Here is a 25987-nt window from a genome sequence, read left to right as displayed (position 1 = left end):
CAGCTCTTCCTCACTATCCAAGGTTTTATCAGTTTCATTTCCTTTTTCGACTCTTCAAGCTGCAGAGGAAGAAGCTTTCAGTTAGTAGTATTCAGTATTAGAACATCTACACATGCATACATGCCACTTATGTTTCCCCATTTGTCTGCTATGTTTTTAACTTCTTTCATATTCTACACTGTTTGTGGCCTTTCACAAGAGGGAAATAAGGTAGTCAACCTCAAAACAACCCTCCTCCTGTTGACCTTTATGTGTTGTTCCTGACAACCCAGCTTTCAGTTCAGCTGAAATCTGTATGGTGTGCTGTCATTTTACAGATCTAGCATGCAGAGCTGTCACATGTTAAACAGGTTTTTCTGACAAATTTGTCCACGTAGAAGAAAAGAGTGTCAATAATAAAAGCTTTTTTGTTTGTTTATGTGTTTTTAAATATAATAAAACTCCATGTTGTAACTATGGAGGTGAAGAAAAAAACACACCTCTTCAAAGGCATCGCGTTACACACACCAGTTGTCCATGAACTATCTGAGGTATGTTTTTTGTCCGGGTGAATACTCTGTGAACAAACAGAATAGAAACAGTCCTCCTATTTTCTTTCTTCAGTGAGTTTTAAGATGCAAAAGTTAATGCCTAAACCTGAGAAAGAGTTTTTCCAACCCATTCCTCTGTGATAAAGGCATTAAGTAAAACTGGTAATGAACTTGGAAAACATTTAAAACAACAGATGCACCTAAAAAACTTTACCCTACTCAGCCTGGAATGGCTAGGTGCTCTTATTGTAGCTAGACATAGTAAATATATCTTGACACACCTTGACATAGAAGAGAGCCAAGTTAAACTTTGGAGAAGATATAGAGTTCGACTAAACAGGGGATGTGGAAAAGAGTTTAACTGAACCTACCCAGTGGAACTATTATAGAGGAAATGGAAATCCTGCAGGTGATGCTACAAGAGAGCTTAGTATCAGCAAGCTGAGAGAAATTTTACTGTGATGGACTACTCCAATGTTGCTCAAGACAAGAAAAATTACTTGGAAAAACCAATGAAATCCATGCTGTAAGAGGACTTGTCTGCTGTGAAAACGGCAAGCCTGACAAGTTCTGGAAACCAAGTATTTTTAAAGTAATTTTAAAGTAATTTTGATTATAAAGATTTAACTTTTAAGTGTCATTTCAAGTATTAAAGATTGCTCCAAACCTCTGATTTAAAAAAAACATTTTTTTTTAAAACTTAATTTACCTGCATTTTAACCAGATTTTCATATTTAGTTTTACTTTTGACTTCACCTACAATTTCATTCTGGTTTTCAAGATTTATTTAAATTTAAAAGTAGTAGAAAATGGGTCAAATTTAATAACTGTTTACTGTTGATTTTCTTTAGTTTCCAGCTGCTGTAGGTCCATCTATTAGAAGCAGTTTGCTTTAGTGATATAGAGAAAAATTAAGAGAAACCTGTTTCACCTTCAAGGTTTTCTTGTATTTAGGGATGTTAAGCTTTGTGTGTGTTTTATCTTATTTTATTTTGGTCTGTTGGTTCCTCTCAGTAATCTGCTGTAGCTACACGTAGACTGAATGTAACAAAAAGCAACACACAAAGTATCAAAACTGATGTTAGGAGATTTATCTTATTAATGAAATTGGAAAAAGCCAAACTATCTCTTTAAAGTCTATTCTAAAGTTTGCAGCATTAAAGCTATTAATGATAAGAAATATTTCTCACTTGACAGATTTATTTAAATTTAAACGTGGACATGCCAAAACAAACAAAAATGCAATATCTACCTCTAGAAAATGTTAGTAATACATGCTAATAATAATTTACTGACATGGATAAAAACTGAATGCACTAGAAAGGTTTAGACTAGTGAAAAGGTTAGATTTGAAAACAAACTAAAGTAAAATTAAAACACATGAGAAATATCTTTGTCAGTTTGATTGAATTTGTTAACACAACAGAAGACTTTAGTGCATGTTTGAGACATGTCTGTACGTCATAAAGGCTTAAAAATACCACTACTGTCATAACAAGCGCTGAGACTGTTAATCATGAAACTAATAACAACTAAACAAAAATCAACATTTGAAACAATATATTTTAAACCTTTAAAACTGTAAATGCTAAAAGCCCCTCTTCAAATGAAGCTGGACTAAAACACTAAAACACTAAAAAAGTAGTAATAGGGTAATAGTACTGCGCTACTATTAGTAGTTATAGCAGCACAGTAGCATATATATATATATATATATATATATATATATATATATATATATATAGATAGATAGATAGATAGATTAACAAACTTTATTTTTCTGTTTAAACACAAATATCCCATTTGCCCTAGTGTGTCTGAGTGGCATACATGAAGACTGTAACATAAGACTTTGGTTGTTCCCACAATAACGGACATTAATGAAAGGTAAGTAGATAATTAAACTAATTAAGCTAAGCCATCTGAACATCTGGATAAAGCTACAAGTGATTCTAAAACCTTTTAAATGGTTCAGAATGTTTTTTGTACCGGTTTTGTAAACTTATAACTGATACTCACATTACTGTGCTTTTAAACAGCAAATGTGTAGGCAGGTGCTCTGACTTGCAAGCCTTTGAACCTGGATATGCAGTATGTTCCTTTCACTTCCTGTTTGATTAAGTTATGCACCAAAACTACTTGATTCTCAGTATTGCCAAGAATACTGACAAATGTACAGGGTACGCCAGAAGTGACAATATTTAATTCATACAATAATTATCACATAAATATAACATTATTTACATTACTTCATTTTTAACAGTGTAGTAAATATAAACACTTTCCCTCAGAGTTTCTCACAGTGCTTATTTCAACATGTTACTATGTGAAACAGACTTTTATTTATAAGTGCAGTGACTTGGAAGACAGACAGAACTTGACAGTATCTTTCTACTATTCATTTCTTCTTATTTCATTATTATTGGCTTTATTTATATAGTTATTCATCTTGCCTTTCTTATTTTTTCATTCTCTTTCACAAATTTTTACCTCTGGGCTTACTAAAACTGTGCACACCTACAAACACTCCCTGAAGCACATTAACAGATACACTTATTCTGTTCAATAAGTGTTGTTTTTGTCCTGTTTTTGCATATAAAGCAAAAAAAAATAAATCATTTCATGACTGAGTATTTTCATTAACTATTAATTTAAAACTCTTTTTTAAAATAATTTTTGGGGCAGAGTGCCTTCATGATGTAACTGATGACTGTGTAACTGGACAGCTCTGCAGCTCCACCCATCTACCTTATCAACCTCCTGCAGAACTCTGATGTTTGCTCTCTGTGACTTGACACCCCACCTCATCGCAGAGAACTTCTGCCCAGAAATTATCACACACCAAATGCTCAGTGGTTACATCATGCAGATGTATCGTCTCTGTCTAGCTTTCAGTCGAATGCTCAGCCATTTCTGTGTAGCTGGACGGGACAATGATGTCCTGGTGGTTCCCCACCATCCCTCCTAAGCTGTTTATCACCCATCCCCACTAATGTAAACCGCCCATCTGTTTTAAACAAAACACATAAAAACACACATAGTCATTTCCCACTGTGCCAGACCCTGAAAGAAGAGATTGCTGGGTATTCTGGTGGCAAGCAAATCCACTCCAGATGTGAACAAATTGTCCCCCTTACTAATTGCTATTGTGCTTGCTGATGCTGATTTTGGATCTCTTTGGTTTGTGTAGATGGGTGTGTGAGTGCTTGCCACAATACGTTAAGTTTAGAGGTGCATGTGTACTTACAGAGGAGCTTGAGCGTGCGTCTATATGAAGCTGACGGTGTTAAAGTAATAGCTGTGAAGTAAAGCGTGCTAAAGGAAGGAGGTAAATCAAGATGACACTGCAAGATCAGTTGGAGAACAGAACACTGGTATACCCTGCCATAAACAGAGCCACATGTTTCTTCCCAGAGCCTGATGAAGGCTTTATTTAAGGGAGCCCATTGCTTTCTTCTGTCCTGTCATCAGAACTTCTCAAAGGAAACTTCTGGCTTCCTCGTCCCTCACAGTGCATCTAATCAGGACTGATTAGGTGTGTGGTAGCCAGAAACATGCAGGGGAGTGGTGGCTGCTGCTGTGCATGTGAGGGCTTTTCCTGCATGGTCTACAGGGCTGAGAAAAAGACAGAGGAATCAGAGGATGTCATGTTGTGGCATTTCATAGGTTAGTAAAAATTGCTCCACAGATGTAAATAACAGCCCACCACGCAACAACTGCAATCAACCTGACTGCGGTTGCAGCAAACCACACTGTAATCCAAATAAACAAACAAAGGCATAATGAAAGAAATCTCACTGTTTATGCCAGGAAACTGCCTCACCTCATCCATCTTCAGACCTTCTGTTTCTCTATCATCTATTCTTGTCCAGTTTCTGTTTGCTTTATAGGATCCTAACAGAAGAAGCTGCAGGGGGAAAAACAACCAAAGCGGTTACATCAGATCCCACCAAAGGCAGCGTGGTCAGCTGAATTTAGTCATACATTAGTCGTACCACAGGTAAAATCTGTAATGTATAATCTTTGTGAAAGTACAACTGATGGTAGCAAAATATACAGCTGATGTCAAAGAAAGTCCTACAGCCCAGTCTGCAAAAAGTTCACAAACACAGAATGCAGTTAATCTGTTAATTTTGTATATAATGAAAATAAATGTGCAAACTGCTTATGAGAAATATCCTTTTTTATTTTGATACCAGAAACACATTTCAGAAAAAGCTACAACAGTGGCATGGTGTGTTGCCTCATTTTTGTTTTTGGGTTGTCTTTTTGTTTCAATACAGTGGTGTGCTGTCACCTGACAACAAGATGGTTCCTGATTCAAACCCTTGTTGGTGCTCTTATGAGTGCAGGCGCTCCCTGTGCCTACATGAGGTTTCCTCCTGTTAGTCTGACACATGCTCGTTAGAGACGTTGCTGATTCTGAATTGGCCGTGAATGTGAAGCTGAGAAAATGCTTATATGTGTGTTTAGTTAAAATGTCATCTGAAGCGTTTTGCTCAGTAAGACTGCAAATGTACTAAAAAATACAAGTGCATTACTTTGTTAGGGTTTTTCTGGGGTCTTTTAATGTTACTACACATGGTGAAGTCTACCAGCTGTTCATGTTTTACATCGAGATGTTGTTCTTTAATTGTTAAACTATTTGCTTATGAGATTTTTTTGTGTAATGAACCTTTGCTACTTTTAACTTAAAGAAGACCCAACCTCTTTAGGACATTCTTTTTCTACCAAATCACATGTTAATAACCTGTTTGAATATCCTAGTGGTTATTAAGTAACATATAGGTTCTTGAAGTGATCTTTAAAGCATCAGTTTTCCTGGGTTTTCACCACCTTTTTTAAAATCCTTTTTGCTGGAATTAAATCCAAAATTAACATTTTTTCCTAAATTTTATATATTTAAAGATTCAGTTTGATTTAATGTTTATTTACATTTTTAAACAGATCAATTTTTTAAGACACCTGCTCCTTAAGTGGTTAAAGTAAAGAAAATAGGGCCCTCTTAAAATGGCACTAATTAGTTTTAAGTCACAAGTGCTTGAACTCCAGCTGAAGTGCCTAATTCCCACAAATATTTATCAGACTAAGGCAATTTTAATTAACAGCCTGGTTGGAAAATCCTTGAATATTCTGAGAATATTACCTAGAGTGTAGTATTTGTAGTTTTTGGGAGATAAAAAATTCTCACAACTTCCCTACCTCATGACCAGCGGCCCTTGGCCTTTGAGGGTTTAAATTGTCCAAAAATGGAAGATTTTCCTAGTTTTTTACATTCAAAGCATTAAAACCATTATTATATCCACAGATAATTTCTACAACTGTAGCATCAGGTTAAAGAGAATTCTTCATTAAACAAACTTTAATGAAGAATTATGTACTTTCTTTTGGCATTCAAAAGAAAGTACATAATTTCATCCAAAGTACATACTTGTCATTGCTTTTGGACAGTTTCAAATTGTTACACTTGGTATTCAGAGATTAATTCATGGAACGTCTAGGCTTAATTTAAGAATAAAAATGTCCAATATGAATAGAAAAAAATGGGTATAAAAATGCAATTATTTCCTTCCTTATGTTATTTATAACTTCCTTATTTGTCTATTTTTAAATCTGAGCTTTCTATGTTTGTCTGAATATTTTATTAGTATCAGTTGCTTAATTGTTTTAATAATGAAAAAATCTTTAAAATAATTATACAAATGTGGTTTTATTGAATATGCGTTTGTTCTATTAATTGTTGTGAGAAATTTTAATTCCTACAGATCTTGTGTTGACAGACCTGCTTTTATTTGTCTAACAGTTAAATATTTAACTGCCCCCCCCCCCCCCCCCCCCCGCAAATAAAAGTCTGCTTGAATACAAAAAACCGACCTGACTTTTTAAAGTAAACTTTGAAAAACAAAAAGCAAAACAAACAAACGAACAGAAAACAAAACATCTCAACACTATTCGTGTTTAAAGAGGTTTTTAGCCTGTCTGTTTTACATAAACGAGTCTGCGACGTCAGGTACAGATATCCGGTCCGATCCAGTGGAGTAACATTTAGGTCCGAGACAACAACTTACAATATAGGCTTATTATAAGCAGCTTCTTCTTTAAAAAACGGGAAAAAAAAGTGGTTCGGGAAACAAAAAGCATCATCATCGTCATCATCATTTCCGCAAGCTCTTTCCAGCACACCGTTGTAGTAGGTACGTCTATTGTAGTTGTGCAGCACAGCAGCCCCGAACAACAAACACTTTCTGCCCCGCTCCCCTTTATTGAACAAGCCGAAAGGCTTTTGATGCTTTCATGTTCTGTCGGAAATTTTTCAATTTAGACCAATTGCCCATGAAAATCCGAATAACAGGATAAGTGCATTCTGCATGGTGATGTATTTTTTATTTTAATTGTTCACTGGCCAGTCAGCACCTAAATGCAAGATTTTGAATCATGTGTTTCTGTTTAATGAAAGCATTTTGCACTTCAACATGATGCAAAGGCTTCGGAATAAGTTGAATCATTTATGCAATTCAAAAATTACACAAATATATGTATTGATCTTTAAAAACAGTATTTTATTTTTTGTATGAAAATAGAACATAAGAACTTAAATGCCGCATTATTGAAGACACCCCTTCTCATTTCACTCACTCCGGCGCTGTGCACAAACACGTTCACCCTGCGGGCTCGGCGGTGGGACCGTTGGCAGCCTGTGGAGGGGCTGGGAAGTGGTGCCGGAGAGGCAGTTAGGGTGATGAGGAAACGAGTTGATGTGCCCTGGAAGTAATTCTTTCACCCTTCTCCCCTCCCCCTTCCCCAAAGGACACACAAGATGGGAGAGAGAGCAACGGGACCACCACCACCACCACCAACCACCGGTAGCCTTCAGCACGTGGGGACCCGGGGTGATCATCCACATTCCAGCTTGTGGGCTGGAACTCCTACTCGTTATCTGGCGCCATGTTTTCACTTTCTGATACCTTTAAAAAGCACCTTAATTATACCAGCACATTAATTTCAATAAAGTGGTTTTGTATTTTTTTATAACGCATTTAAGGGTAAAAATGTTTTTCAAGTTGAATCCACCCCCCCCCCCCCAATTATAAATAACAATAGCGAAATGATGATGAAGTGGCGTTATGAGAAATCTTATGTTCTTGATGGTTCTTAAAACGCAGACTCCCATTGTAGCTAAATATTGACGTAGTTATTCCAGCAAAAAGGCTGAAATAAACAAATACTACATTTAATAAACAGAAAATTCTTTTTTTTTTTAAATTATCAGTGGTTTCCTCATTATTGTTGAGCTTCTTAAAAAAAACAAGATAAATAAAAATAAGAAAAAGCAAAGCATCGAACAAGTGCATTCATAGCTTAACAACTAAGCCCTCCCCTCTTTACTCAAGTCTGGGCACAGCCTGCATTTTAGACATTGTAGAAGCGTCTGTTTTCAAACATCTTTCTAATTGTTTTAAAGGTTTTCTTGTTTAAAATCAATGCGCAGAGTGAAGATAAGCTGCAGGTGTTATAACTGAAACTAGTACTGCTAACTGGGAGGACTGGCTGCAAGCTGCTGAAAAACCAGTAAAGCTGTCGCTGGTTAGAAAAAAAAAGTTTGTGAAAGTGGCCTGACGTCACACTCCCATAATGCTTACCGCCCCATAACTCCGCTGCAGCCTGAGGAGAGCCAGACACACTCTCAGGCCCCGAATATAGAAAAATTATTGGGAAAAATCGGAAAAAATATCCAAGCAACAGATCGGGAGGAGAAAAGAGCGTGGAGCGGTGGCGTGGGCTCTCCCACAGCGGGTTTTTGGTCCGGTCCGGGATGGGAGGCTACCGGGAGTCCTTGTGAAATTGACTAATGCGATGCTGGAAACTTTCTGGTGGGTAAACTGCTCGTTTTTTTCCTCTAAGCGCTCATATTGTGGCTTCACGTCCTCCCGTCTGCATGTGTGCCTTTGCTACAACTTTCCGAGCCTCGTATCAGCCCTCAGTTGTCTCTAAGTGACACTTGAATTGTTGTGAACGTGTTGTTACCGTCGCACGATCGGACTTTGCGCTATTTTTTCTTTAGTGGCACCGTGTAAGAAGCCTGGGTATTTAATTTATAATTACGCGATCGTCTCTTCTGCCTCGTCTTCTTCCTCAGTTTTTTTTAAACGTTTTCTTGTTTTTGCTCGATGATTATGTTGCAAACGCAATCTGTAAAGTTGTTCCACACGGCGCACTTTGTGCAGCGGCCCCTCGCTGTTGACGTTTGATGTAGTTTTGCAAGTTTTCGGCGATCTTGTGATTTTTAAGCAATTTTCGAACATTCATCAAGTGTGCAGTGCCGCTGCACGGGAGAGGGAGGTCGAGAGAACGTCCTGTTGCGTGTGTTTGTTGACCAGAGGGGAAAAAACAAATTTGCTGAAACGTGCACGGATGTTTATGCCCATCACAGATTCTTTAAATAAGTTTTGCGACCGATATTCAGTCGCCCTCCTTGAACCTTGAAGCCATTGTTGCTGTCTGAATCGAGCCGTCCACTAGGTTGTGGTTTATGTCACAGTTCGGATGTTTTGCTGGGAGAGTGTGCGCTTTTCCTTGAAAGAGGGGGGTAAATAACAACCAAGACCCTGCCAAAGAGCCGGGGTGGTTGGGGTCACAGTGTGGGGGTTCAGTTTGTGCACTTGTTTCTGATTTGGCTGCACGCTTTTTACGTATTTACTGTCATTCAGGAGGGAGGAAATGAGCACAAACAACGGTGGAAGTAACCCTAAAGTAGTCAGCTTTGCAGAGGACTGAACAGAAAGCTGTTTCTCCTATTGGGAGATTGTTGCATTCTGGTGTTTTTCATTTGCATTTCATATTGTTATTGCAGCAATATTACATTTCAAGATTAGCAAACTTTTTCCCTGTTCTGCATAAAGCATGAACTCTGGCTGAACTTTGGGATATTTAAGTTGTTTTCATGACATCACTTATAAACTATAAGCAGACATCCTGTGATTGTACAGGAAAGTGCACATCCACAGTGGGAGATTCCACTACACGCATACACGGTTTTCCATTACCAAGTTATCCATCGTCATTTGAGCACACTAAAAATGACAATATGGAAGTACATCGGCCAACATAAGTATCAGCTGTTGATATATCTGTGTATTGTTGTTGTTTTCCATCATTTGTAGCAGCGTGGAAATGTTCAAAGATACTGTGAGGAAAGGAAAGTACTTTAGGACAGTTAACAAGAACAGAAATGTGGACATTTGTGTCAGCATCTGCTGTTGGCTAGATATTTATTTTAAACATAGAAATCATTCCAGACATTGATGATCAATGTAACCTAAAAGCAAAAAAACAACAACCAAAAGATCAACTTACTTCCACAAACATAAAGGCTCAAAAATGATTGATTGATTTTTCAGTTAATGTAGGATAAATACCACATGACGTGTCACATTCGTTTTTAGAAGCTATTAGCCATTTTGCGAGTTATTAAGAAAATACATACACTACATATTAGACATGCATAGGTTGTGAAACTCTAGACTGATGCTGATGTTTAAATTAGCAATTCGATTGATAGCTGATATTTTTTCAGTATTTTTATTTTGTTTCTGTTGTTATTTTTGCGACACAAAGTAATCTTGTTTGAAAACAAAGCTAATCTCTGTTAGTCTTTCAGCTTTTTATTACACAATATTTGTGCATCTAGTGAGTACAAAAATGATGTGCAATTAAAGATAAATATCAGCGACTGATATCGATAAATCTTGCCTTGTTATCCTGCTGATTTGTGTAGAAAATGATGTGATGAGTCACTTAGTAAGATGTCAATTCATTTATTTTACTGGGATCAATAAAGTTTTCGAACTGAAGATAACTTCTGCCTAATGGTTCAAGGTCAAATTCATATTTTGCTTGCTACTAAATCCACAAACACAATTTCAGTGCATGCAGCTATAAATCAAGTCAAACATTTTGTTATAGTTCATATGAATAATGTGATATAGCTGGACTACCAGTCAGAAAAGTCATACTCACGTTTCAGGTATAAAAGGTAGCTAAAAAGGCTAAATTCAGATCAGCATGTAATGAACTTTAGGTAGGTTTTTCCCTTCAACTTCACGCCTACATGTCTGAGCCAAGCATGTACCATCAAGGCCTCCAGCTACATAATAAGGAAATGGAAGTGAGGTTGTCACGAGACAATGCCTTTGCTGGTCGCTCTGCAAGTTGAGACCCATGTGTTGATGTTTGCTGCTCTCTCACTACAAGCGTTCGGCTGACGATGGATCCGCCCCATGGAGCATTAGCCAGATTTCAATTCTCACACGTGGAGCGTTGAAGAAGATGACTGCTTTATTTTTTTACATGCAGTGACATGATATATGAAAACAAAGGTATTTGAATATAATAGTATTTTCCCCCACAAATTCACAGAAGCTCACGCTAATTCCCATCAGTATGTGTGTTTTCAGAATGATTATGTGTACTCTAAAGCACAAAAAACCCTCAAGAAACTCCAAGACTCCAGTACTCCTACTTTATATTTTTTCCTCAGACATAACCATCTAATGATTCATGTTATTCTGCTGCCTGAGCTTTCAGATCTGCTCTGTTCAGTTGAGCACAGTCTTTGCTTGAGTCCACTGAGCCAGCTTCTTCTCATTAACTTCCATGCATTGCCTTACATTACTTCCATGCCCTGTGGTCGAGAGGCAGCACGTTTCATGTTTGCCTTTATGATTGAGCGAACGTGGGTGCCTGTGAGAGCACACACACTTGCCTGTTTGGAAGATGTGTGTGTGTGCAAGTGTGTGTCTGCGCTCCATTTTAGTGTGTGTGAGTGAGAGATTGCTGTTTTTTGAGTCCAAGGGAGGTCTTCTCTTCTGAAAATCCCCCTCACAATTCCTTGCACCTCTTCGGGCAGCAGCGGTGGTGGCAGCAGCGGTGGTGGCGGCAGCGACGGCGGTGGCAGCAGCAGCAACAGCAGGCTGATTACCATGAGAAAAGAGCATCAGTTGGGTTAATGGGAGGGACAGCCCTCTGAGGGGACAAATGGTAGTTAATAACCAGGGAAGAATCGGAAAAGCTCTGATCCCTTGCTTTGTACTTTTTCACCTTCTAGAGGCACGGATGGGATGGGGTTGGAGGGGGTGGGTGAGGGAGAAAGGGACACTGGGTTCATGGTAGAATGGATGCTGCTTGCTGACAGGCTGTAGGAAAACTGTACTATGTGTTACTTTCTCAGGAGTGGCACTGGGAACCTGAGAACTGCAACAGAATACAGGGCATTGCCAGAGCTGTTAAGTGTGTGCATGTGTAAACACTGGCCAGCGTCCGTACAAGAGTGTGTGGACGTAAGTACATTTGGTGTCATGGGATCAATGTACAGGTTTTTACTGAAAACAAGTAATACTTTACACATTATTTGATACTTTTCCTAAAAGTAATGCAATTTGTTTCTTAATGACCTGCCGGAGAATGTAATTCGTTACCCTATTTGATACATTACTTTTGTGTTACTCTGTAAAATGACCTTAAACACATTATCGTATAATTATCTATATAAACCATAGGCTATTATTATAATCCATATCTTTTAGTTTTAAAATTGAGATCAAAGAGGCTTCACAGTGATGCAACTGCAGAAACACGAACAGGTAGAAATGAAGGCTACAATGGTGCAAGCCTGACTGCTCATCACTGTTTTTGTTACCTGTTGAAAATCAAGCTCTGGCTGCAGGACTAGAGTCAGCAAGCCCTCAGCTTTAAAATAATTCTGGGCTCTTGGCTAGCTTTCTGTTAGTATGCTGTCTGTGCAGATGTTTGCAAAGAGTCCACCTTGTGTTAGCACAGTGCGGTTGTATTTGTCTTGATACAGTTTGCATTTCACCATCGTGCTTTTGTCCTTTTATGGAATAAAAGTAAAATTAATGTCCATATTTCTACTGCCTAAAAGCTCCACACCACATTTTTCCTCTTTTCTTCATATAGACAGAAATCAGCTAATAGTAGGGCAAGTGCACAGGAAAAAAGAAAACATGTTAACTTGATGCTTTTTTCTTTCTGTCTGCCTGGTGTGCAAACAACTAAAGAATCTTTGTAAAACAATGTCACAACATAATTGTAACTAACATGTCACTGTGTTACTGAAAAATTTAATGTGATTACAGAAACACATTACACTGAACACTGCATGGGACTAGCAGGTAAACAGATATTGCATTTAATTTATTTGCAATATGTGAGGCTTCACACATTAGCTGCTCGGCTTTCAGGCTATTGTGTGAGAGAGGGCTGAGAGCTGTATGTTGGGTGTGAAAGCAGAAAGAAGTTATGAATTCTGAGAAAGACTGAACAAGGGAGCAAGAAATAGAAAAGCAAAAGGATAAATCTGTAGCTCAGAATGTGGGTCTGATATTGAGTGGTAATGTGGTCAAAGAAAAAAAAAAATCAGCAGTAATTTGTTTTTCCTACCAAGAGCTACAAACTGCCATACTACTAAATGTTATGAAATACTTATAAATGTCAAGACTGGAAAAAATACTGGCTAATACTTTGATTAAAATAAGTGAATATTTTCAAAAGCTTAATTTTATTCTTGATGATTTTCACTGGTTTTAATCACAATTTTTTCCAGTATTAGACTGTATTTATTTTATTTAGGAAAATTGGGTGTGCAACTTCTTTATTACCGTTATTATGAAATTAGTAATTTTTTTTGCTAAATTAATAAAAGCAGCTTTGTAGAATCCAAAAAGTTTAGCTTTATTGTCCCATGAAGCCTGACAATCAAGTCTAACTTGTAGTCTGAAGTCCAAGTATTACATACTCAATTAAAATAGGATAAAAACAGACTTGGATATCCTTCCTTTTTCAAATGTTAAGTTTGTGGGCAATTAAACATAGCATTAAATCAAATCAAATCAAATCACTTTTATTGTCACATCACATGTGCAGGTACATTGGTACAGCACATGTGAGTGAAATTCTTGTGTGCGAGCTTCACAAGCAACAGAGTTGTGCAAAATACAATAATGTAAACAAGCAAAATACAAGAATGGCTACATCTGAAACTAATAAATATATGTACAATATATAATAGTATATGCATTTCTGGATGTGTATACTAAATATTTTTCTACGTGTGTGTGTGTGTGTGTGTGTGTGTACACATATTTTACAAATTAAATAGAGTAAACAATAAATAAAATATATAAAATTACAAATCAGAGGTTTGTTGGATGGAATTGTTTTGCTTTAGTTTTGCTGTATAGATAGCAATGTGATGGCTAGCCTACCATAGCTAATACCATAGCTAATGTATACCAATGCTAATGTCAGGTAACATTACCAAAGTTTGAATACATAGAACAAGGAAAATATTACTGAAACTTTTTGCTGACTTTTTGTTCGTGTGCATCATAATCATAACATTATCGTTATAATAACAATACCAGTGGAACTGCTGCTTTAGCTAAATGTGGCTGGTAACTGGTGGGTAATATTAGCTAAAGTTGACTGACCTTACTATTAAGTCTGTATGCTGAGTTTATGACTTTTTAGTGTGGAAGATTATTAATTAATTAATTTGACCAGATATTCTTAACACCATGTATATGGACAGAACCCATGTTGAAGTCATATATAATTTAGATGGTTTTTACTAAGTTCACATGATGTTAAAGGCTAAGAAGTAAGCTAGTAGGTTTAGGCATTGGGGACTAATATTGCTGGGTGCATAAATATGTCCCAAACAGCAATCTTTATCCCAATTTTTACTAAATACAACTCTATGTACATTTACAACATTTAGCCTGGCAGCTATGACAGAGAGAAAAAGATGTTTTGCTGTATAATACACTGATTGAAAACAGGCATACAAATGAGTGGAGGAGCTTACATAGGCACATAAAGTCTCACATATGCACAGATATTTACAAGACTAATTAAAGTAAAAAACAAACAAACCCAAAACCCAACAACAACAAAAGAACCCTCACATTGTCATTTTTACTATGCATAGGCACAAAGTTAATAATACAGGCACACATGCTCTCATTTACTCACTCTTGCAGAGGTTTTTCAGACCCAGGCACATTCTGATGGGTGCTGCAGTATGCTAGTCAGAAATAGTATGAGGATGCGAGATGCTTGAACCACATACTGCCACTTTTCCTCATGGATCTTTTTCTAGGAAGAACAGGGCAGCTGTGGCTTTTCAGAACCTAGATTCATCCATCAAAAAGCACCCATGGTTTACACCACACAAAACACACACATACACACCCTCTTTCCTCTCCCTCATTTACCTCTAGTCCTTCCCCCTTTCTCCAATTCCATACATCCTCATTTCTTTCCATCCTCTCTCTTTTGCTTTTTATTGTTCTTGCTTTTCTTTTTTTCAAAGAGTTTGTCCACCTTTTCCCCCTCTCTTTTGCCCTTCATCCATCCTTCTCTCACAGACTGAGTTTACAGCCCCAGGCCACTTCCGCCAGGCTGTCTGCAACAGATTTATTAATAGGCTCGTCTCTCTCCAGTAAACACAGCATTGGTTTAGGGGGTCGTCTCTCAGGCACTGATAGACTTGTACTTAACCTTAGGCACTGACCGACTCGAGAATAGTAGAAGGCCTGTTGGTTCCAAGGATGATCCACTGCAGACCAAGTAAAAGAGGGGAACAGTTGGAAATAAACACAAGTATGAAATAGTTTGCAGTGAAAGACTGAAAAATTTACATCTGGTCAGGTGGAGTTTGGTAGGTGAAAGGACAAAGGAGCAGAAGGGGGATGAAATGTAAAAAATGTCATGTGATTTTACTACAGGCAATACAGCTCACACCTCACCCTGTTCATCTACTATTGATTTATGCCACCACATGACAACAACAGATGGAGATTTCCCATTTGTCATGGACTTATGTTAAATATTGTTGGAAACAGTTGGTCCATCTTAACTGATCATTCACTATGCCCAAACCCCCTTTAGTTAAGGTCAATTCATGGTTTCTGTAAACTCAAAACAGACTTGAACAAGCTTCTGTGCATATACCACTGGGGGTTCATGGACACATTCCTACCTAGAAAACTTGATGCTGACCTCTTGACACCAAGAAAGGAGCTGTTTTTTTTTGTTTTTTTTTAAATCGTTTTTGTGTTAGTAACATAAAAAAGTAAAGAGAACCTAGAGATTAGAGATTAGGGGAGAGGATGTGAAATGTAAAAGAACAGTCTACTCAGATAATCATGTGAGCATGATGCTATAACCTGGCTTTTACTGTTTCAATGAGTTAGCAAACATCTTGACTGTTAGGTGATATTATCAAATAAATGGTGTGACAAATTAAAAGATAGATACTGAATGGAGAGATTTGTTTTTAAAAGGACAGGACTAACAAACGTTTTTGCATTTTTTTTGATCATAGTTAGTAGTATACAAAGTTGGGACTCTCATTTCTTACAAAAACAACCATTGATATACCTAACAGATTTTAGCTGTCGTTGCTGGCGACCTATTCAGGGTGTACATTGCTTTTAACCCCATGACAGCTCAAGGGCTGCGAGATGCGGCATTAATTCGATACGGGGTGGCTGTAGTGTAGGAGGTGAAGCAGGGTCTACATGTCTGAATGTGTGTGAATGTTAGCTAGAAAGGTACTTAAGGATAGAAAAAAAAATACAAAAGCGCTTATATAGCTTATATAGTGTGTGCTAAATAGTCCATTTAGCACACACAGAGTAAAATGGATGGATTGATGGTAGCTATTTTGTTAACTATCAATCTGTTGGTTGTCTTATAGCTGATGCAGACAGCAATATTGTTTTTTAATGTACTTTTTAAAGTTTCCCGTTTGTGATAGGGATTTTTCTTTTTGGCCAGTGCTAAATTTCTACAATGGATAAACATTAGTGATTGCCATTGGTTGAATTCAAGTCAGGTGATCTGAACTTTGGAAGGTGAGTTTCTACTTATACTAATGGTCGTCCAGTGTATTGGTACATTTCTAAATTAACTCAACTTTCCTGGTAATCTTTTATTATTTGTATTGCTTATCTGGTAAGGTAAACATCAGCATTCTTACCAGCTACGGAGCCATTAAAAGGCATGATAGTAAGGAAATTGCATTTTTCTTGTATTGCACTGAACTGCTAAGTTCCAGTATTACATTACGGCTTTTTAAACTACCCTAAATGTAACAGAGAAGGGGTAGGATTAGACCTCTGCTACAAACTCATAAATTTATGCTGAAGTATAACAAAAAGAGACTTTGACATTCTTATGATTTATCCACGGGTGCCTTACTAGTTTCATACATTTGAAACTAGTTTTAAAAATAACATGAAAAAAAGAAAGCAAATACGCTAAACCAGAAAACTAAAAGCCAGGCACTGTTCTTAAAATAGCAGGAATTTGTGCCAGTCATGATTTACATTACTGAAGAAAGTTTCTGTAATAGGTGAGCAGTAACTTCAATTGGAGTTGCTGAAAAAATGACACCCAGGGTGGATTCAAATCTATTACTAGAAAATTATTATAATTAAACCCATCTCCCTTTGAATAATATGGTCAGGACATACAATTTGGTTTGCTGTTGTAAATTGTAGTTAACTGGGTATGCTACATTTACAGTTTATGTAAATGATTCTGTGAGATTCACTTTGAGCTTTGTAAAATCTAAAAAAAGCCTTTATTTTTATATACATATATTTGAATATATTTTATATATATACGACTCTTAGTACAAGTAGAGCTTCAAAGGCCTGTCAAGCTTTTTTAGGTTTTGCTAAGATATACTTGAACAGTTGTTATTTGGTGAGTTTTTGTCTTCTTTTTTTAAAAACAAAATACAATTGCTTATTTTTTATGACTATACATGTAGCTATTAACCTTTTGGCATTTCTTTTTTTGTTTTTTACCTTAGGAGGTACCATAGGAAGCAAAAAAAAAAATCAGGTCCAATTTAGGGAAGATAAAATATTTTAGAAGCATCTGCATAAACTGACTGTCCTTCAGAGCAGCACTTTTTTTTAAAAAAAAAGAAGAAGAAGAAAGAAAACAAGACAAAAAACAAATTGCTGTTGATTTTAGCTGACATTATCCTTGCAGCTAGTTTCAAAGATGACCTCAGTTGTGCATTTCTGCCATGAAAAACCCCCCCAAAACAGAATACACTCTTTTTATGTTTTTGGTGTCTATGAATTCATTGAAATCATAATTTTTATTTTCATTATCACTGAAATTCATTCTTTCAAGCAAGTGAATAATAGTTCAGTTCATAACATGTTACGACTGTTTAAAACACAAGTTTTTGTGTGTTTTTTTTCTTAATAGTTATTTATATTTTATTAATGACTTTTCTGTTTGAGCATTAACTCTTTTAATTCACTTCACGCACACTTGTCATTGTAAAAGAGCATTTTGGGTGTTTTTCCTTTTAATGAAATGCCTGATGTCTGATTGGCATTTATATAGGTTTCTTGCTAGAGGTTTAGGCTGCAGATGGGGATTATTTTCAGTTCTTGTTTAAAACAACGAAGAAAACGTTTTTGTTTGTACCAGCAGTGCAGAACCCAGATTCATTCAGTGCACTGGCACATAACAAATATTTACATAAGAGAAGCTACAACTAGTGATTTTTAATTATATTATTATTATTTTTCAAATCTGTCAATACAAAATACAAACAATTCTGCAATCTGTTACAGGCTGGTTGTCTGGTGATTGAATTATTATTAAAAGTTTGATGGAACAAACTTTTACAGCCAAACATATTTAATTATTTTTAGGGCTACAAATAGTTGATTAATGACTTTGTCAGTCCTCAAAACATGTTTAAAATGGCACGTTGAGATCATAAAAAGTTACAATATAAATAGTTTCAACTCTAAATATTAAAATTTTTGGAATTTTAATTTTTGCATGTGAAAATTGTAGCCCTTTTCTCTAATTTTTGTATTGTCTAATAATTGTAATCGGGAACAGGTTTTCTAAAAAGAAGAATGTTGTCCAACAACAGGGAACGTAGAACCTTTGAAGTGTTTTTATTCTTTTCTCTTCACTATAATTCTATCCAGATTTTGTTAAATTTCAATATTTTTTTCCGTGAATGTGCCAATAATGTGATGTGTTCGTGATCATCGGCATTCCTAATATCATCTGTTCACGTGCAAAGTTTTCAATCTGAGCCAAAAGTGGAAGTATTGTGGTGCGCTGCTGTGGTGAGCTGTAGCCGAGGGCTGCTCCAGTACCGGACCATCTAGCGCGCGCACGCTCACTGAAGTATGTCAGAGAGTTGTTTAGGATCAACACGTGACTCAGAACAGAATTATGCGTATGTGTATTTTACAGTAATATCTGGAATATGGACCTGATGTCGAATGAAATGCAGTCACACACACACTCCTGACTCACACACGCCCTCCCCTTTCTCTTTCGCACACACATTCGGCTACAGTAGTACTGATACATGAGTGCGCCGCTCCTGAGTCATCCTCAGGAAAAAGAGGAATGTAGCCACACTGTCTGATGACACAGTGCTTCTTCTTTTCTCTGAAGTGATTTTAATAATGTTTTTTTTAATAATGGTGGCCTGTGCCACCCACCCTACTCAACAATCCAGTGCTTGCTAAGTATTGCCAGGCAAAACCTTCAGCTCCCTCAGTAGAAGTAAGTTTCTCTGCTGCTTGTGCCAGCTGAAGTGAGTGATGACTTTGAGCATGGAGAAAAAGAGGCGCATCATCAGCTCGTACCTATGCACTTCTGATTTTAAACACTGGGAACATGACTCATGTAGGACTTACTTTCTGCCTGCAAGTACTCAATGTTTATCTGTGCCTCTACAATGTGGTTGCTTTCATTTTACAGTAACTACTTAACCAACAGATTCTCTGTAGTGAATTCATTGGTGGACAAAATACTTGCATTTCTTATTCAAAAATGTGCATCACCACAGTGTAAAACTGCTGTGATGTATAAAGCAAAGTACGCACAAAGTTGAAAAGTATGTGGCGGTGTCACTGAAATATAAATGTATTTGTTTATAAGCTGTACATAAAAGGACGCAGTAGCATCAATATATAGAGATACTGCAGGGGAAATATCTTTAAGGTATCTTTGAGTAAGTATATCATTACATCATGTTATCATCATTACATTGCACCATTAAAAAAAGGTTTGGTAAAGGGGGAGGTGGAAACTGTTATTTCTCTATTAGTATTAGTTTTATATACAACAGATAAGATAAAACAGCACTTTTCACTGAGTTGAATGAACAGCACCAAGGCCCAGTACAAGATAAATAGGTACTATTTTAAACTGTGAATCATGCAAAGCTATTCTTGTAGAGTCCAAGAATAAAAAATATAATGCTCAAAATAATCTGAATAGATCAAGTTTAAGCATGGCCAGATAAACATTTTGCTCTGGGGCAGGAACTCATTTTGGGCCAACTCTGTTTCAGTAAGACAGTGATAATAAAATACTACAAATATAATGCTATAAAATGCCCTTGTATTTGCATTTATTTACTTCATCGTTTGTTCAGTAGAGTAAATTATTACTTCACTTTTTGAAAACGTTAAGTAAATATATGCTCTGTAAAACCCTAAAATTAAACTTGTTTAATGTTTTTTAATAATAGTAGTCCTGTTATTAATGTTAATATGAATAATATTAAAAATAGCTGAAAACCTGATTAGCAAGATAATGCTCTCTATTTTTAAAAGAACGCAAGGAAAAAATACAGAATCTGCATCTAATGTGTTGCTATCAGTACCATGGATTAATTTTTAATAAAACAAAACGTGTGATTTAACCATGTGAACTTAAACCACATGAGACCAAAGGCTACTCTGCTAAGCTACCCTAGCTATTTATAAAAACAATTTTTATACTTCATAAAGTTTGGCTCAATCAGTTGTAACACTAATTAACTCTATACTGCTTGAAAGGAGCAACACATGAAGCTCTTTTCTGACCTTTGTAATGTAGTTAAAATACATCACTCCCTTTTATTAAAATAACAACTATCTAGCTGTATGGTTGAAAATCTTTGTGTTTTACTAGATGGGATAAAAATCTGTTGTGTCTCAATACATGTCCATTTTTTTTAAGGTCGCTCATTAGAAATAGGGTCTCGTGACTGCAGGCTCTGTGTACTACAATGGATCTAAAAGGCTGCTTTAAGGAACCTGGGCATGTTATTAAGTGTCAAACTACTATGAATAAGTTATGAGCAAGGCTTCACTTTAGAGGGGACATATGTGTAATTAAGAACAATTAACATTTGTAGACTTGTAGATTAAGACTTTTAAAGTAGACTGTATTAATGAAGTACTATTAAAGGAGAGCACCAGTTCTAATTGTGCTGCCACATTGCAAGCGCACAGTAAACAATGCATATTAAGATCTTGATTGATATATAACATTGATTTGTAACTTATTGATTGGTGGCATCTTATAGTCCAGAGACATGCATGTTGGGTCACTAGTGAATCTACAGTGGGTGTGGATGTGACAGATAAAGTGCTTACAGTTTACAGGATAAAATGCTGTATGAATTTATGGTTATATGTGATTTATTATCTAAAATGCTTTAAGTGGTTAGTAAGACTAGAAGAGTGGTATATAAGTGTGAGGAGATAACTGTAAGTAATTCAGTTCAATTTTGCTTTTATTTATATAGCACCAAATCACAACAAGAGTCACCTCAAGGCACTTTATATTGTATATTGTAACCCTACAATAATACAAAGAAAACCCCAACAATCAGATGACCTTCTTTGAGCAAGCATTTGGGGACAGTGGGAAGGAAAAACTTCCTTTGAACAGGAAGAAATCTCCAGCAGAACCAGGCTCAGGGAGGGGCGGGCATCTGCCGCGACCGGTTGGGCGTGAGGGAAAGATGTAATTAGGAGGAGGTTGAGATAAACCTTTGTTATTGGACCAGTAGCTGTAGAATGTTGTCACGCAAAGTAATACGCAGGTAAGCCTTGTGGACAGTATGCTCACCTAATAGTGAAACACTTTTTGGCTAAATTATTTGAGCTGGAAAAGAACTCAAAAATTAGAGCAACAAATTCAAAAGTCAAAAGCTTAGAGAATTCAAATATTTAATTACCTGTTATGTAATATTTGTAATATTTTAGTTATAGTTGAAATACCTATAAAAATTATTAAGGATAATAATAATAATAATAGTAATACCAATAATAATAAATAATAGATTATATTTAATTTAATTACTTTAGGCAAACGCGATAATGCAATTGCACATTATTTTAGCGCTTAGGTTTACAGTGTGCCTTAAGACAACCTGTTACCTCATAAAATAAATAGTGATAGTTGAGTTACATTATTTTGAGTCATGTCTTAATAAAAATTGAGGGAACTAAGATCGTCTATAATAATATGTCACTTGGGTATGCCGAAGGAAAATGTTTAAGTTTAGACTTTAGATATTAAGCCAAACAGTTATTGTCATTTGGTGTATTACGGTGCAGATGTGTCCTTCCTCCAGTCTTCATCGCCTGGTAGCTTTTCTGCTTCCCTCACTAACTTGTTTATCAGTCTGCTTACTCCCTTCCTCTCCCCTCGTACCTCTCGCTCTTCACGCTGTGTTTTGATCAGTTGGTGAGCTCCTACCCCCCCCCCCCCCCAAACATACTTCCCATTATTTCCTTCAAGTATACTCTTTTGTGCCATTCTCTTTGCCGAGCTTTGAATTTTCCCCCTCTCTGTTCACTCTTTCGCTGTCTCTCCCCCTCCTCCACGACCACTTACCAAATTTAACCCCTCACCCACTTAGATGCATTCCATCAGCTTCATAAACACACACGTGGTACCAAACATGTAATGGTACTTCCTCTGCTGTCCTCCTCTTTTCCTCACATCTCTCCATCTATTCTCTCTCTCTTGCTCTCTCTCTCTCCTCTCAAGGCCTTGGTGAACGACGACAACAACAAGTTGGAAAAATGAAAGTGGGGTGACAACTGCGAGTCCCCTTTCTGCCTCCCCTCCAGGGCCAGTGTGAAGTTTTCAGTTTGATTGAAGGCCTCTTTTCTGTGGTGTGCAGTGTGAAAGCTGTCCTAATTGAATGATAAAGTGCCCCGAGATGGAGTCCACTGAATAGCCAACAATGGCCAGCCTGTGTGTGGTAGAGGGATTTTGGTTCACATCCAGCCTCTGCCTCTCTGCTCCGAGAGGGGGCCTATTATAATACTCTCTGCTGGACTCGGTCACGTGATACTGCCTTGCTCCCTGCTACTCACCCCCTCCTCCCTTTTTGTCCCCCCCCCCCCCCCCAAAATCTCATCTCCTCCCTGTTCCAGTGTGGCCTGGCCAATCCGGTCACATCATCGGCCTCTTCTTCACCCTGCTGGTTTGGTTGGATGGTCTCATTTTACCAGCGAGTGAATCTCTTTGTGTGTGTGTGTGTGTGTGTGTGTGTGTGTGTGTGTGTGTGTGTGTGTGTGTGTGTGTGTGTATACTGTACGTATCTATTAACTCAAAATGTCCTCAGGCCTGTGCATCCATCCACTGCTGTCAGGTTACCAGGGTGATATAGAAAAACTCTATGACAAAACAGAAGTGAAAGCAAGCACTAGATTTCAAAGTGACTCATCTTATTGATCTAAGTTGAAACCTTTCAACCACAGAGTGTTTGACAGTTTTAGGGTTGCCAAAAAGTTTGGATATTTATAAAGACATATAACAAATTTGAGAATGCTGCCCAAAGACTTCTGAATATTCAAGAATGCCAAGTCACTTCCCATATGGAAAAGATATAAATCTTATAAAGTTTGTATCTGTCTTGTGTGGAACTTGTTTGAAAAGCATACAAGAGTGAAAACAGATATAAAATCCCTTGAAAAATTATATAAATGAAACTTGTATGTTTTGGATACTTATTAAAACAATATATGAAAGTAATGAGAAAGTGCCAACTTTCATGAGTAAATCATATAAGCCTTATATGATTCACTATATGAAGTAAGCCAAATCTTATGCAAGTCTTTTATAAGTTTTTTTCTATTTCTTCTCCATATGGGTTGACTTGGGCAGCTTAAAAGTGGATGCTCACAATTTCATTGAGAGAGAATGATGTGCAGTGACACTGGCACCAGCTTCTATTTCGATAGAAAGGACATCTGTGTATCTATTTAGCTAGCTATCTGCATTTACTTTTTTTTGTTTCAACTTTTGTATGACTGTAAGAAATTCATTATGAACAACTTTTCTACAGAATTTCTTGCACAGCCTCTTGATATCAATAGCCTTCAGTCACTGTAGCATTCCAGCCAGACTTTATTCAGACGATGCACTCAATGATCATTACGGATGGACCATAATTCACAGAAAAGGCACAGGATCAGCCTGCTAGATCACTCAGAAACTTGTTAACAATCAAGTAATACATTTACAAATTGTCCGAAATTTAAACAACAAGTACAATACACAAACATACCTGTTCGCCTTCCAGCTAGATGCTAATTTAAAGATGGATGGAAAACAATAAGTTTCTCATTAACCTTTTCTGTGGCAAGCAGTAGCAGTTCGATCTTCCTTCCCGGAAGTTGCCCGTTCCGAATTTCAAAATAAGAGTCTAATCTATATTATAAGGTATAATTTGTTCAGGGATTTAAGTGTTTGAAAAAATATCAAATAAACAAATAATCTGGGTCATTTACAGTCACCACAACCAACCACTTTTTATACACACATTAAAGTTTCACTTGTGGTCTGACTATGCTTCTGTCTATGTAAGAGTTTGTCATAAATCCTTAACTGACTAGCCAGCATGCATTAGTGTCTTATACTACATCTGCTATTTTTTTGGGATTAATTTTTGCCATGAAGTGCTTGTTTTGTGTTCTGTTATGAATAAGTTCATTTAAGTGGTGAAATTTCAACTGTTGCCAAAAGGCCGAGATGGCAGAAAGGTGACCTTTGATCATCAAGATCTGTCTAGAGGAAGACATAAACATTTTCAGTATGTGGACCTATGGAAAGACCCTTGGTTGCCTTCAAGTGCCACTTTTGGTTTTGATTGACTCGACTCTTGATTGACCTGCCAGTTGCAGGTGCTTGATCCATTGCTTACTGCTCCTGTCTCCATTCACAGATTTCATGTAGTCAAGGCTCAAGACTAGAAGTGACTGGCAGATACCCATGCAAGATGGCCAATATAAAAAAAAAAGCAAACAAACCACCTGTTACTCTGGGCCTGATTCTTGTATAAGAGACCCAGCCACCTCTTTTTTCCATAAATTTATGTATTTTAATTTCAAGGCAATCACTTTTGAAATACATATTTTCAATGTTTGCAAATTCAATAATTACATGTTTGCTAACTAAGTGAAAAAATTTAGATATAGCTGATGGCTAAAATAATCATGGTTGTTGTTTTGTTTCATTCCAGATTACTTACGTGTATTTATGAAACTAAAGTAAAATAGTTGGGCTTCTATTGTCTGTAAGCAGATGTAAATAATTGTTTTAGTCCTTTAGCTTCGTTCACTCCAACTCATTGCAAACTTTGTGGAAAAAGCTTCTTTCGGCACGTTTGCCTGAATTGCAGTTAATTTCCGTGCAGTATGATGGTATGACTATCAGCTCTAAAACTGCTAAGACTTTTATACAACTATTAATAATACTCATTTAAAAGTGATGAATATTTACCTAATAACCTTAAAAAAATGGGATTAAATTCACTACAGCTAAAAGTAAAATCCTATTTGGTCTCATGCAGTTTGTATTTCGGGAAACTAAAAAAATCCTCCTAAGACCCAAACTCTTCCACGGCATGCATTTTTAATTTCTCTTTGATATTTGGGCTGATTGGGACCCCATGAATGTAAAAACAAAGGATTACCAGATTTTATTTATTTTTTTGTTTCTAAGAAAAATGAGAGCCACATCAGGCCCTTGTAGAGAAAAAAATGAGTATTTTGGTCTAAATAACCCAAAATCTGATGTCCACATATGTGGACAGGTCCTAGGAGGTTAAAGAACTGTTCCAGCTTTATCATTTTCTCTTTGACTTCCTGTCTACAGATGATGTGAGATTGTGTTGCAGTAAGTGGATTGATTGACATACGCTTGATGGGTGATCACCTTGTATTTGGAAGAAAGTATTATGCCTTCTTCTATAGCTGTCTGGCAATCAGAATTATATTGACACTGTACTGAGATCATAGTTAATGTTATTATGGTGTGATTGTATTTGTTTTCAGTGAGCATTTTTTCATATCAGAGCAAACTCTGTGAACAGAATCACAGTGAGACTGGTCTGGTCACAGACACACACATTTTTTTGTCTTTTAATTGTAGAATAAGATTTAAAATATACTGGCAGTAATATGGAGATATTATAAGTTTAGTAAATAAACCTTTATAATAAATGGTATGCAGTACAAAATACAATATTTTCATTCATTGGCTGTGCCTACCAATGCCCCTCTCTGGTGACAACGCTGGTG

At 36.8% G+C, this 25987-nt stretch overlaps 1 protein-coding gene and 1 long non-coding RNA gene across 2 annotated transcripts in view; one reads left to right on the top strand and one right to left on the bottom strand.

The window, feature by feature from the left end:
- Positions 1-2468: 2468 nt before the first annotated feature.
- Positions 2469-6916, bottom strand: LOC309697460. The gene is made up of 3 exons (XR_014273833.1): positions 6599-6916; positions 4354-4437; positions 2469-4145 (listed from the first exon to the last, which is right to left on the bottom strand). It is a non-coding gene; the product is annotated as an uncharacterized lncRNA (long non-coding RNA).
- Positions 6917-7916: 1000 nt separating this feature from the next.
- Positions 7917-25987, top strand: part of plagl2 (pleiomorphic adenoma gene-like 2) — a 58384-nt gene continuing 40313 nt past the window's right edge. The window contains exon 1 of the mRNA XM_082519347.1: positions 7917-8401. The gene's annotated coding sequence lies outside the window, so the exon portion shown is untranslated. The remainder of the gene's footprint in view (positions 8402-25987) is intronic.

This window comes from Aulonocara stuartgranti (assembly GCF_965226115.1).
Source record: "Aulonocara stuartgranti genome assembly, chromosome: 20".
In the NCBI taxonomy this organism is placed as follows: domain Eukaryota; kingdom Metazoa; phylum Chordata; class Actinopteri; order Cichliformes; family Cichlidae; genus Aulonocara; species Aulonocara stuartgranti.
Note: the sequence above shows the minus strand (reverse complement) of the source record. Positions and strands in the feature narration are given on the sequence as shown.